At 46.2% G+C, this 12,824-nt stretch overlaps 1 long non-coding RNA gene and 1 pseudogene across 1 annotated transcript in view; one reads left to right on the top strand and one right to left on the bottom strand.

Annotated features, from left to right (window-relative positions):
• The window catches only part of LOC116535094, a 6,532-nt gene extending 2,183 nt beyond the window's left edge, over positions 1–4,349 (top strand). Inside the window, exons 2-3 of the long non-coding RNA XR_004262039.1 lie at positions 2,650–2,810; positions 3,427–4,349. This is a non-coding gene — a long non-coding RNA (uncharacterized LOC116535094). The remainder of the gene's footprint in view (positions 1–2,649; positions 2,811–3,426) is intronic.
• Positions 4,350–7,504: 3,155 nt separating this feature from the next.
• LOC116534999 lies at positions 7,505–8,158 on the bottom strand (annotated as a pseudogene).
• Between the last annotated feature and the right edge of the window lie 4,666 nt (positions 8,159–12,824).

Here is a 12,824-nt window from a genome sequence, read left to right as displayed (position 1 = left end):
AAAAAAAAAAAAAAAAAAAAAAAAAAAAAATTATTCAAGGCCGGGCGCGGTGGCTCAAGCCTGTAATCCCAGCACTTTGGGAGGCCAAGGCAGGCAGATCACAAGGTCAAGAGATGGAGACCATCCTGGCCAGCATGGTGAAACCCACGCGCCTGTGGTCCCAGGTACTCGAGAGGCCAGGCGGAAGAATCGCTTAAACCCAGGAGGAGGAGGTTGCAGTGAGCCGAGATTGCACCACTGCACTCCAGCCTGGCAACAGAGCAAGACTCTGTCTCAAAAAAAAAAAAAAAAAAAAAAGTTATTCAGTACACTATATTGTCTCTTGGATGCTTGTGTTTGAGGAAAAGCAGATTCAATGAGAGGTGGACAAAGGCTTGTAGGATGTGGAATGGGACTTCAGGTCCTATAAATATAAAAGACGTACCATTCTTTTTTTGTTGTTGTTTTTGTTTTGTAGAGACAGGGTCTCAGTATGTAGCCCAGGGTGGTCTTGAACTCCTGAGCTCAAGCAGTCCTCCCGCCTTGCCCACCCAAAGTGTTGGAATTACAGGCATGAGTCACCACATCTGACCTAAGATATCATTCTTTTTTTTTTTTGAGACGGAGTTTCACTCTTGTTACCCAGGCTGGAGTGCAATGGCCGGATCTCGGCTCACCACAGCCTCCGCCTCCTGGGTTCAGGCAATTCTCCTGCCTCAACCTCTTCAATAGCTGGGATTACAGGCACGCGCCACCATGCCCAGCTAATGTTTTGTATTTTTAGTAGAGATGGGGTTTCACCATGTTGACCAGGATGGTCTGGATCTCTTGACCTCGTGATCCACCCGCCTCGGCCTCCCAAAGTGCTGGGATTACAGGCTTGAGCCACCGCGCCCGGCCTAGTAGGATCTTAATAATTATTTGCTGAGACCAGGTCTGGTGGCTCATGCCTGTAATCCCAGCACTTTGGAAGGTCGAGGGGGGTGGACCACCTGAGCTCAGCTACTCAGGAGGCTGAGGCACGAGAATTGCCTGAACGCAGGAGGCGGAGGTTGCGGTGAGCCAAGATCGCGCCATTGCACTCCAGCCTGGGTAACAAGAGCGAAACTCCGTTTCAAAGAAAAAGAAAAGAGTCCATGACAGAGCAATATGAATTCTGCTAAAATTGAAGCAAGAACATCAAATTTATGATGAAGTTTGGGTGAAAGAATGGTGAAATCATTGGTGCTTTATGAAAAGTTTATGAGAACAATGCGGTAAAGAAATCAGCAGTTGGCTGGGTGAGGTGGCTCACTCCTGTAATCCCAACACTTTAGGAGGCCAAGGCAAGTGAATCTCTTGAGGCCAGGAGTTCGAGACCGGCCTGGCCAACAGGGCGAGACCCCACTTATACTAAAAATACAAAAATTATCTGGGCATGGTGGAGTAGGCCTGTAATCCCAGCTACTCAGGTGGCTGAGGCATGAGAATCACTTGAACCCAGGAGGCGGACGTTGCAGTGAGCCAAGATTGTGCCACTGCACTCCACCCTGGGTGACAGCAAGACACTGTCTCAAAAAAAAAACAAAAAAATGCGGTTTACAAATAGATAACTTGTGGCCGGGCGCGGTGGCTCAAGCCTGTAATCCCAGCACTTTGGGAGGCCGAGGCGGGTGGATCACAAGGTCAAGAGATCGAGACCATCCTGGTCAACATGGTGAAACCCCGTCTCTACTAAAAATACAAAAAATTAGCTGGGCATGGTGGCGCGTGCCTGCAGTCCCAGCTACTCAGGAGGCTGAGGCAGGAGAATTGCCTGAACCCAGGAGGCGGAGGTTGCGCGGTGAGCCGAGATCGCGCCATTGCACTCCAGCCTGGGTAACATGAGTGAAACTACGTCTCAAAAAAAAACAAAAACAAATAGATAACTTGTTGTAAGAAGGGACAAGACAATGTTGAAAATGAAGCTGGCAGCCACAGGCCATCTATTTTTTTCTTGTTTTTGAGACAGGGTCTGACTGTCTCAAAGTTTTTTTTTTTTTTTTTTTCTTCTAGATGGAGTCTTGCTCTGTTGCCCAGGCTGGACTGCAGTGGCACAATTAGGCTAACTGCAACCTCAGCCTCCTGCATCAGCCTCCTGATGGATTCAAGTGATTCTCCTGCATCAGCCTCCTGAGTAGCTGGGACTACAGGCACATACCACCATGCCTGGTTAATTTTTTGAAATTTTTGTTTATTTTTTTAGTAGAGACAAGATTTTGCCATGTTGGCAAGGCTAGTCTCGAACTCCTGGCTTCAAGTGATCTGTCTGCCTTGGCCTCCCAAAGTGCTGGGATTACAGGTGTGAGCCACCTCACCCAGCCCAGAGACAGGGTCTGACTCTTGTCACCCAGGCTGGAGTGCATGGTGCAATCTCAGCTCGCTGCAACCTCTGCCTCTTGGGCTCAAGCCATCCTCCCATCTCAGCTTCCCAGTTACTGGGACTAAGACGCACACACCACGACGACCAGCTAATTTTTGTATATTTTGTACAGTCAGGGTTTCACCATATTGCCCAGGCTGGTCTCTTAACTCTTGCGCTTCAGCCCACCTTGGCCTTCCAAAGTGCTGGAATTACAGGCATGAGCCATCACACCTGGCCTTTCCTCAGTTTCATTATGTAAAAAAAAACTGTATTTGTTAAATTCTCAGGACCCTCAGTTCTTTCAGGAGGGACTAAATGGCTGGTATCATTGCTTATGAAAGTGTGTTGGCCCAGCGTGGCGGCTCATGCCTGTAATCCCAGCACTTTGGGAGGTCGAGGCAGGTGAATCACCTGGGGTTGGGAGTTCAAGACCAGCATGGACAGCATGGTAAGACCCTGTCTCTACTAAAAACACAAAAATTAGCTGGGTGTGGTGGCACATACCTGTAATCCTTGCTACTTGGGAGGCTGAGGCATGAGAGATGAGACAAAACCTGGAACCAGAGACTCATTTTCTTCTAAAGTCTTCTCTCCAAACGATTTTTTAAATAGAAGGAAGGAAATGTGAAAGGAAAATATCTTGGGCCCCCAAAATCACTAAGCTAAAGGGAAAAGTCAAACTGGGAACTGCTTAGAGCAAACCTGCCTCCCATTCTATTCAAAGTCATCCCTCTGCTCACTGAGATAAATGCCTATCTGATTACCTTCTTTGGAGAGGCTAATCAGAAACTCAGAAGAATGCAACCATTTGTCTGTTACTTACCCACAACATGGAAGCACCCTCCCAGCTTCAAGTTGTCCTGTCTTTCCAAACGGAACCAGTGTTCATCTGACATATGTTAATTGATGTCTCATGTCTCCCTAAAATGTATAAAAACAAACTGTCCTCTGACCACCTTGGGCACATGTCATCAGGACCTCCCAAGGGTGTGTCACAGGCTCACGTCCTCAACCTTGGCAAAATAAACTTTCTAAATTAACTGAGACCTGTCTCAAATTTTCAGGGTCCACATATCCAACCTGGACTCTCCACAGCCATTAGACAACCAGTGGTGTCAACAGTGAAGAGCTCTCTGAAATGAAGGATACAGTGATGAAAGAAAAGCCAAAAAAACACTTTAGCCCATGATAAGGGAAAAGGGAAAGCAGAAGAAAAGGAAGGAGTACAGGAAGCTTATGTAACCTTTTATCTTCTATCAATACTTGATACCTGCTTGACTTTCAGGTTCTAGATTCTCCAAGAGTAGGCTTGACAGATTTATCAAATAAAAACACAAAATGGCCCATTAAATTAGAATTTCAGATAAACAATAATGTTTTAGTGTATGTTCCAAATATTGCATGGTATATATACTAAAATTTTTTTTCTATTGAAAGATAATACAGAGTCTGGGGATAAAAAAAATTCTAAAAAATTATGTTCATTTGAAATTCAAGTTTAACAGGGCATTGTGTATTTTATCTGTCAACCCTATCCAGGAGACTATTCTGACTAAACCTGTCAAAGAGCAACAGGGAGGCTACCACGGAACAAAACACAGACACTTTACCCACTGCAGGGGTTAGGGACCACGTAATCCTTTAGCTTCATCTCCCAAACTCTCAAAACCCCAATGCTATTTGGCAGGAAGCATGTATGCACAGTGGAGTTATCAAGCACTGCGCACCAGGTAAAGAAGTAAGTTTTCCTTCCAGATCAAATGAAAAGGGTCAAAAATACAAGCAGGGAAGAGCAGGCCCACTAGGACAGGAAGTCTGATTCTGGTTGCCCGGGGGCGAGCTGAGCAACTCCAGCAAAACCTGAACTCCTTTATAACCACAAGGGGAATGGCCTCAGTGGCTAGAGATAGGATCCAAGCCTGCAGTGGTGGCTCACATCTGTAATCCCAGCATTTTGGGAGGCCGAGGTGAGCGGATCACCAGAGGTCAGGAGTTCAAGACCAGCTTGGACAACTTGGTGAAACGAGGTCTCTACCAAAACTACAAAAATTAGCTGGGAGTGGTGGTGGGCGCCTGTAATCCCGGCTACTCAGGAGGCTGAGGCAGGAGAATCGCTTGAGCCCAGGAGGTGGAAGTTGCAATGAGCCGAGATCGTGCCACTGCACTCCCAGCCTGGGTGACAAAGTGACACTCCGTCTCAAAAAAAAAAAAGATATGGATCCAACATGCTAAAGCCCTCTGGGAGCAACTAAAAGACCTCAAAAGGCACACAGAGCTAAATAAACAGGAAGATGTTCCAATCAGGGAAGGACGGGAAGCAAGCAAGGCAGCCTGTGTAGACTCAGAACAGCTAAGCCCAGACATAAGGGCAGAAGAAAAGTCTCAGAAAAGGCTCAGAACTCTGACAATTACTGGCAGGACAGTTTTTTGTTTGTTTTATTTAAGGGGTTAACTTTTTTCTTTTTTTCTCCTTTTTCTTTTAATGTTTAATAGAGATGGGGGTCTCCCTATGTTGCCCAGGCTGGTCTGGAACTCCTGGCCTCAAGCAATCCTCCTGCCTCAGCCTTGTGAGTAGTTGGGATTACAGAAGTGAGCCACTGCACTCGGTTGGGGGTTAACCTTGAGTGGTCTGTCCTTAAAGCTGAAAGCGACAGAGAAGCAACACGCAAGACTCAGACACAAGTTTTTTTTTTTTTGGAGGGATTGGTAATTCCACATCACAAGGCCCATAGTGCTATCAGAATGTGATAACAGATCTCACTGTCAGATCCCACCTCCAAAGCACTGTCATGACTACATGCCAGACCCATCTCCTGAAGCAGAGAAACAAATAACAAGCGCATGCTGACAAACATTTGTCTCAAAGGCATGAAGAGGAAAACATCAAAAAGAGCAAAACTACATTGTGCTTTCTAGTTTTACAGCGTCCTCCTTGGGAATTCCCGGGTCCCATTAACCCAGCTTCTTTCAAATGGTGTCACCAGACATATTAATAGGTGCTGCATGTGACCAAAAAAAATTCACTGAGCTGAGATCGTGCCACTGCACGGTGAAATAAGTTTGAGAAATCTTACATACGTCCTATTAAGTTATAAAATCTTGCCATTAAAGAACCTGTTCAGTTTTATTTATTTAGTTTTTAGCTTATTTATTTGTTTATTTTCGAGACAGAGTCTCACTTTGTCACCCAGGCTGGAGTAGTGGTACAAACCCAGCTCACAGCAGCCTCGACCTCCTGGGCTCAAGTGATCCTCTCACCTCAGCCCTCCAAGTAGCTGGGACTACAGGCACACACCACCACACCCCGCTAATATTCACATGTTTTGTAGAAACAGTTTCGTCATGTTGCCCAGGTTGGTCTCAAACTCCTGAGCTCAAGCCATCCACCCACTTCGGCATCCTGAAGTGCAGGGACTATAGGGATGAGCCACTGTACCCGGCAAATTGTTGGTTCTTGAGTTTATTTGATGACAGAACCGTTTTTTCCTTTTTTTAAAAAAAAACCTCAGTAGAAAGAACAGAGTTCTGTTCTTTTTTTTTAATTTCATTGAGTTAATCTTCAATATCTGATATCCTTCCAGAGTTCTGTTTTTCTGACAGAATTCTTTTAAGGAACATCTGTTACCATCTCACAGAACTTTAGTAAATGCTTCTAAACCATTTTTGTGAAAATGTCTCATCTCAAGAATGGGAGAAACATGTCAACATTGAGAACACCCAGGAATCACACATAATATGGTTTTCAAAAATTAGTCAGCTAGGCACTGTAGCTCACACCTGTAATCCCAGCACTTTGGGAGGCCAAGATGGGAGGATCACTTGAGCTCAGGATTTCAAGACCAGCCTAGGCAACGTGGTGAAACATCATCTCTACAAAAATACAAAAATTAACCAGACATGGTGACACGCACTCGTGGCCCCAGCTACTTGGGGGGCTGAGGCAAGAGGATCCCTTGAGGCTGGGAGGTCAAGACAGCAGTGAGTCATGTTTATGCCACTGCAGTCCAGCCTCCATGGATGACAAAGTGAGATCCTGTCTCAACAACCAAAAAAAAAAATTCACATACGACAAAGTTGAAGGCAATGATTTAAAAACTGGATAACCAGCCAGGCGCAGTGGCTCACAACTGTAAATCCCAGCACTTTGGGAGGCCGACGCAGGTGGATCACCTGAAGTCAGAAGTTTGAGACCAGCTTAGACAACATGGTAAGACCCTGTCTCTACTAAAAATACAGAAGTTAGCCAGGTATGGTGGTGCATGCCTGTAGTCCCAGCTGAGGCAGGAGAATCGCTTGAAATTTAGGAGGTAGAGGTTGCAGTGAGCCAAGATCGCGCAACTGCACTCCAGCCTGGGTGATAGAGTGAGATTCTGTCTCAAAAAAATAATAAAAATGGCCAGGAGCGGTGGCTCACACCTGTAATTCCAGCACTTTGGGAGGCTGAGGTCGGTGGATCACCTGAGGTCAGGAGTTTGAGACCAGCCTGGCCAACATGGTGAAACTCCGTCTCTGCTAAAAATAATCCCATTGGCTGTGCGCCTGTAATCCCAGCTACTCGGGAGTCTGAGGCAGGAGAATCGCTTGAACGCGGCAGGCGGAGGTTGCAGTGAGCCAAGATTATGGTTGCAGTGAGCCAAGATCATTGCCATTGAACTGCAGCCTGGGCGACAAGAAAGAAACTCCATCTCGAAAAATGATAATAACAACAATAATAATAATGAATAAAAACTAGATAACCTTGTCCTTCCGGGAGGCACTTGCTTAGTGGTAAATACAGCAAGGAAAGCTGCAATTAGATTTAAAAGCAAACATGCAAAAGTCTACAATGAACAGTCCTAAGCTGCTCTGCTTAGTCATGTCCTGGCCAGGAGAGAAAAGAACAGCACTGGGTGGCACCTCCTTTTACCATTTTGACAGGGGACACACACATGCACACCCCCCCCCCGCTTCTTCCAAAAGTTCAGACGACACTTCAAAGCAGCCATGTACAAACAAGTCTGTCCTCATTGCTCCAAAAGCTGAATATCCTGCAGTCTAGGGTTTCTAAAAGAGACAAATGGCTCATGCTGGCACTCTTAACTGCTGACAAAGGAATATTGCCCTTATACTTCTTAGGTGCAGTCCCCAAGTGGCACCCAGAAGCTATGAGAGAATGCACTTCTTGGTGTTCTTCTTTGCAGCAGAGTAAAGCATAGCCTGGCCAGCTTCAAAAATACCTCTTGCACCCCATCCTGCATCAGGGCCAAACATTCCAGATACTTCACAGCCCCCACCTGCTTAGCCAGGGAAGTGCCTTGCTGAGGAGTCGTGGGCACTAGGCTCTGCTTCTTCACTGTCTCAAGGTCACTTCACAGCCCCCACCTGCTTAGCCAGGGAAGTGCCTTGCTGAGGAGTCGTGGGCACTAGGCTCTGCTTCTTCACTGTCTCAAGGTCACTTGGCAGGTCCCTCTTGGTGCCTACCAGTAGATCAGGTACATTGAGGCAATGATGGGAGACCTCTGGGTGCCATTTATGCCTCACATTGGCATAAGAGGATGGTTTGCCAATGGAAAAACAAATAACAAAGATACTGGTCTAGGGGCAGGAGAGCGTTTGTGGTCAGTCATACTCATCTTGGTCAGCAGTGTCCCACACGTTCAGGCTGACGATTTGGCCGTCCACAGATGTCTGGGCGCTATAGTTGTCATAGACAGTGGGGATATACTCCTCAGGAAATGCATTTGTTGTATAACTGATGAGGAGGCAGGTTTTACCTATAGCCCCACCTCCTACAACCACACATTTGATTGGCTGCATTCTTCCCTTGCAGTCCTATGTACAAGAAAGAAAGAATATTCAGAGATACTTGGTTAATGTAGGAAGCTAATGCTTTCTAAACATTTCTCTATGAGGAGAAGGTGAGGAGGATAAGATGCCCCCCACACTCTCTGTACCCTTAATGCCATAAAAAAATCAGCTGCAAGGCCGGGCGCGGTGGCTCACGCCTGTAATCCCAGTACTTTGGGAGGCCGAGGTGGGCGGATCACAAGGTCAAGAGATCGAGACCATCCTGGTCAACACGGTGAAACCCCGTCTCTACTAAAAATACAAAAAATCAGCTGGGCATGGTGGCACGTGCCTGTAATCCCAGCTACTCAGGAGGCTGAGGCAGGAGAATTGCCTGAACCCAGGAGGCGGAGGTTGCGGTGAGCCGAGGTTGTGCCATTGCACTCCAGCCTGGGTAACGAGAGCGAAACTCGGTCTCAAAAAAAAAAAAAATCAGCTGCAAAAGGTTGTATAAGTCGTGTTCTTACCCTGGAGTCTGTGGCCTACTAGAGGATGGGCTTCAGTAGGTCCTAGAAGCCTCTTCTTAAGTTGTGTACAATACTATGTAAATGTGCATAAGTGAATTTTTCTAGAAAGAAGATGCAAAGCTGTCACTAGTGTCTCACAAAAGGCTGTGAGCCCAAAAAGATTAAAAACCATCCATACACATAGGTATTTGTGTTACACTGTTATCATAAGGTCTGGAATCATGGTATCGAAGGTACTAAAATATTGTAGGTGCTCAATAAATGTTTAGTAATTTTTAAAAATTATCATAGAAGGTTTCCAAGGTTGAATCAAGAAACATGGCTCTCACTTTGGGTCTCTGGCTATAGACCCAGGAGATGAACCTCCATTCCTAAAAAAAAAAGAAACATCACAATACTGGAGAGAAAGGCAGACAAGTCACACTCAGCTAGAGAAATGGTTGAGAGTCCAGGCTCTGAAGTCAGAAGGGCTGGAGTAAAACTCCAGGTCTCTCTCTAATCTTTGTGAACTTGGGAAAGTTTTGTTGTTGGTGGTGTTGTTTTTAGGCAGAGTCTCACTCTGTCACCCAGGCTGGAGGGCAGTGGTGCACCTCAGCTCACTGCAGCCTCTGCCTCCTGGGTTCAAACAAATTTTTGTGTCTCAGCTTTCCGAGTAGCTGGAACTACAGGCATGCACCACCATGCCCAGCTAATTTTTGCATTTTTAGTAGAGACAGGGTTTCACCATGTTGACCAGGCTGGTCTTGAACTCCTGGCCTCAAGTGATCCACCTGCCCCTGCCTCCCAAAGTGCTGGGATTATAGGCATGAGCCACCGCCCGGCCAGAGAAAATTTTTAACCTGAGGTTAAATGAAAAAGTCATGCAAAGTACTTATTAGTCCCTCTCACATAGACAGTACTCATTAAGTGTTAGAAGCTACTATGTCTTCTTAATAATTCTTCTATTCTACTACTACTGGAGAAGGCAAGAATTCTGTAATGTGGTTACAATGCTAGACAAACCAAGGGTCTCATCCCTTTCAACCTTATGTGAGTAAAACTACAGGTCATAACACCACCATACTCATCCATTTCTTCATGAATCAGTATTTCAGAGTAAATGATACGGCAAAGATGATCTCCAAGAAACGTGTTTACTAGGAGTTCCTATATTTATACCCTCATATTAATACCCCATCAATGCCTTGCCCTCAATTTAGATCCCAAAGTACTACACTTTCTGAAGGTTCTTAACTACTGCCCTAATTTCAGACCTAATTCTTATAATAGTGCCTTCTTTAAGTATCAGAGCACAGAGGAAAGGGCATTAAATAATCATATATATTTGAGGCCGGGCACAGGGTTTCATGCCTGTAATCCCAGCACTTTGGGAGGCTGAGGTGAGTGGATCATGAGGTCAGGAGATCGAGACCATCCTAGCTAACACAGTGAAACCCCGTCTCTACTAAAAATACAAAAAATTAGCCAGGCGTGGTGGTACGTGCCTGTAATCCCAGCTACTTAGGAGGCTGAGGCAAAGAATCACTTGAACACGGGAGGCAGAGGTTGCAGTGAGCCGAGATCACCCCACTGCACTCCAGCCTGGGCAACAGAGCCAGACTCCATCTCAAAAATAATCATCATATATATTTGGTTACAGAAAAAAACATTGAGAATCAATTTATTTCTCACCTTGAGGATTTGGGGAAATAGATACATCCCCCATCCTGTTGTCTTACTAGATAAGGTCTACATTAGGCCCTTATGATAGGCAAAAACAAAATAAACAGAACACCTCGTTTTGGTCACAATAAAGAAAAGTGAGCCAGGTTTGGTGGCTCATGCCTGTAATCCCAGCATTTTGGAGGCTGAGGTGGGAGGATTTCTTGAGCCTGGGAGATTGAGGCTGCAGTGAGCTATGATCACAGCACTGGACTCCAGCCTGGGTGACAGATGGTGATCCTGTCTCAAAAAGAAAAAAAAAAGAAAAGCGGCCTTCAGAGTATGCTTTCCACAAGGCCACTAGGGGTTGCTCTCTGCCCACACAGAGCCAATTCTGAGAGTTGAGGCCTCCCACCTTCTTTAGCACAGGTTCCACAGGTGAAAGAAGTCCAGAGCATAATTTAACTAACTCTGGTAGGAAACCACCCCAGGGTATACTGACCATCAGCCCGTTCTTTTTCCATCCAGGAATAAGCATAAGGATCAAACACACAAGGTCAATAGAAAAGGGGCACAGTCACCACCACCTTCCTCAAGAATAGCCTTCTCTGACTTTCCTGATCTGGATAAATTTATTTCCCCTCTGAATTCCTACAATTACTGTCTATGTAGCTCATTTTCCCAGCTTCCTCTAGGTATCATCCACTGTCCAACACCTCTGCTCAGAGTGACTGCTTTCAGAACAACAGGACAACTTAGGCAGTTGCTGAACCAGAGTAAAACTCTTAGGCACAGGTCAGGCACAGTGGCTCACACCTGTGATCCCAGCACTTTGGGAGGCTGAGGAGGGCAGATCAGTTGAAGTCAGCTGTTCAAGACCAGCCTGGCCAACATTCCAACCTGGGTGACAGAGTGAGACCCTGTCTCAAATAAATAAATAAATACATGAATAAAACAAAATTCATATTCAAACTTAATGCCCAAACGTGGACGTATTGAGAGGTGGGGTTTTCAAGAGGTGACTGGATCTTGAGGGCCTTCATGAATGGATTAATCCATTAATAGAATTAATAGATTAATGGCTTAATATGGGCTTGGAACTAGTGGCTTCATAAGAAGAGGAAAAGAGACCTAAGCAAGTATGCTCAGCCCCCTCACCATGGGATTCCCTGAGCCACCTCGGGACCCTGCAGACTTTCCACCAGCAAAAAGGTTCTTATTAATTGTGGCCCCTCGACCCTGGACTTCCCAGCCTCCATAATTGTAAGAAATTTCATCTTTTCTTTTTTTCTTGCTCTGTTGCCCAGGCTGGAGTGCAGTGGCACGATCATTGCTCACTGCAGCTTCAACCTCCTTGGCTCAAGCCATCCCTGCACCTCAGCCTCCTAGTAGCTGGGACTACAGACATGTGCTACCATATTCAGCTAATTTTTTATTTTTTGTAGAGACAGGGTCTCCCTTTGTTGCCCAATCTGGTCTCCAACTCCTGGGCTCAAAGGATCCTCCTACAGTGGCCTCCCAAAATGTTGGGATTACAGGCATAAGCCACCACACTCAGGAAATAAATACATTAATTTTATTTCTTTTCTTTTCTTTTTTTTTTTTTTTGGAGACAGTGTTTTAATCTTGTCACCCAGGCTGGAGTGCAATGGCGCGATCTTGGCTCACTGCAACCTCTGCCTCCCGGATTCAAGTGATTCTCCTGCCTCAGCCTCCCGAGTAGCTGGGATTACAGGCGCCCACCACCACGCCCAGCTAATTTTTGTATTCTTAGTAGAGACGGGGTTTCACCATATTGGCCAGGCTGGTCTTGAACTCCTGACCTCAGGTGATCCACCCGCGTCAGCCTCCCAAAGTGCTGGGTGCTGGGATTACAGACGTGAGCCACCGTGCCCAGCCAAATTTGTTTTCTTTATAGATTAAAAAAAATTTTTGGGGGGGCCGGGCGCGGTGGCTCACACCTGTAATCCCAGCACTTTGGGAGGCCGAGGCGGGTGGATCACGAGGTCAAGAGATCGAGACCATCCTGGTCAACATGGTGAAACCCTGTCTCTACTAAAAATACAAAAAATCAGCTGGGCATGGTGGCACGTGCCTGTAATCCCAGCGACTCAGGAGGCTGAGGCAGGAGAATTGCCTGAACCCAGGAGGCGGAGGTTGCGGTGAGCCAAGGTCGTGCCATTGCACTCCAGCCTGGGTAACAAGAGCGAAACTCCGTCTCAGAAAAAAAAAAAAAAGGTCAAGATCGGGTAAAAAATATTTTTGGCCGGGCTCAGTGGTGTGAGCCTGTAATCCCAGCACCCAGCACTTTGGGAGGCTGACGTGGGTGGATCACCTGAGGTCAGGAGTTCAAGACCAGCCTGATCAACATGGTGAAAACTCTGTCTCTACTAAAAATACGACAGTTAGCCTGGCGTGGTGGTAGGCACCTGTAATCCCAGCTGTTCGGGAGGCTGAGGCAGGAGAATCATTTGAACCTGGGAGGCAGAGGTTACAGTGAGCCAAGATGGCACCATTGTGCTCCAGCC

Source organism: Sapajus apella, unplaced genomic scaffold (genome assembly GCF_009761245.1).
Source record: "Sapajus apella isolate SASKATOON/1434 unplaced genomic scaffold, GSC_monkey_1.0 scaffold91, whole genome shotgun sequence".
NCBI lineage: Eukaryota > Metazoa > Chordata > Mammalia > Primates > Cebidae > Sapajus > Sapajus apella.
Note: the sequence above shows the minus strand (reverse complement) of the source record. Positions and strands in the feature narration are given on the sequence as shown.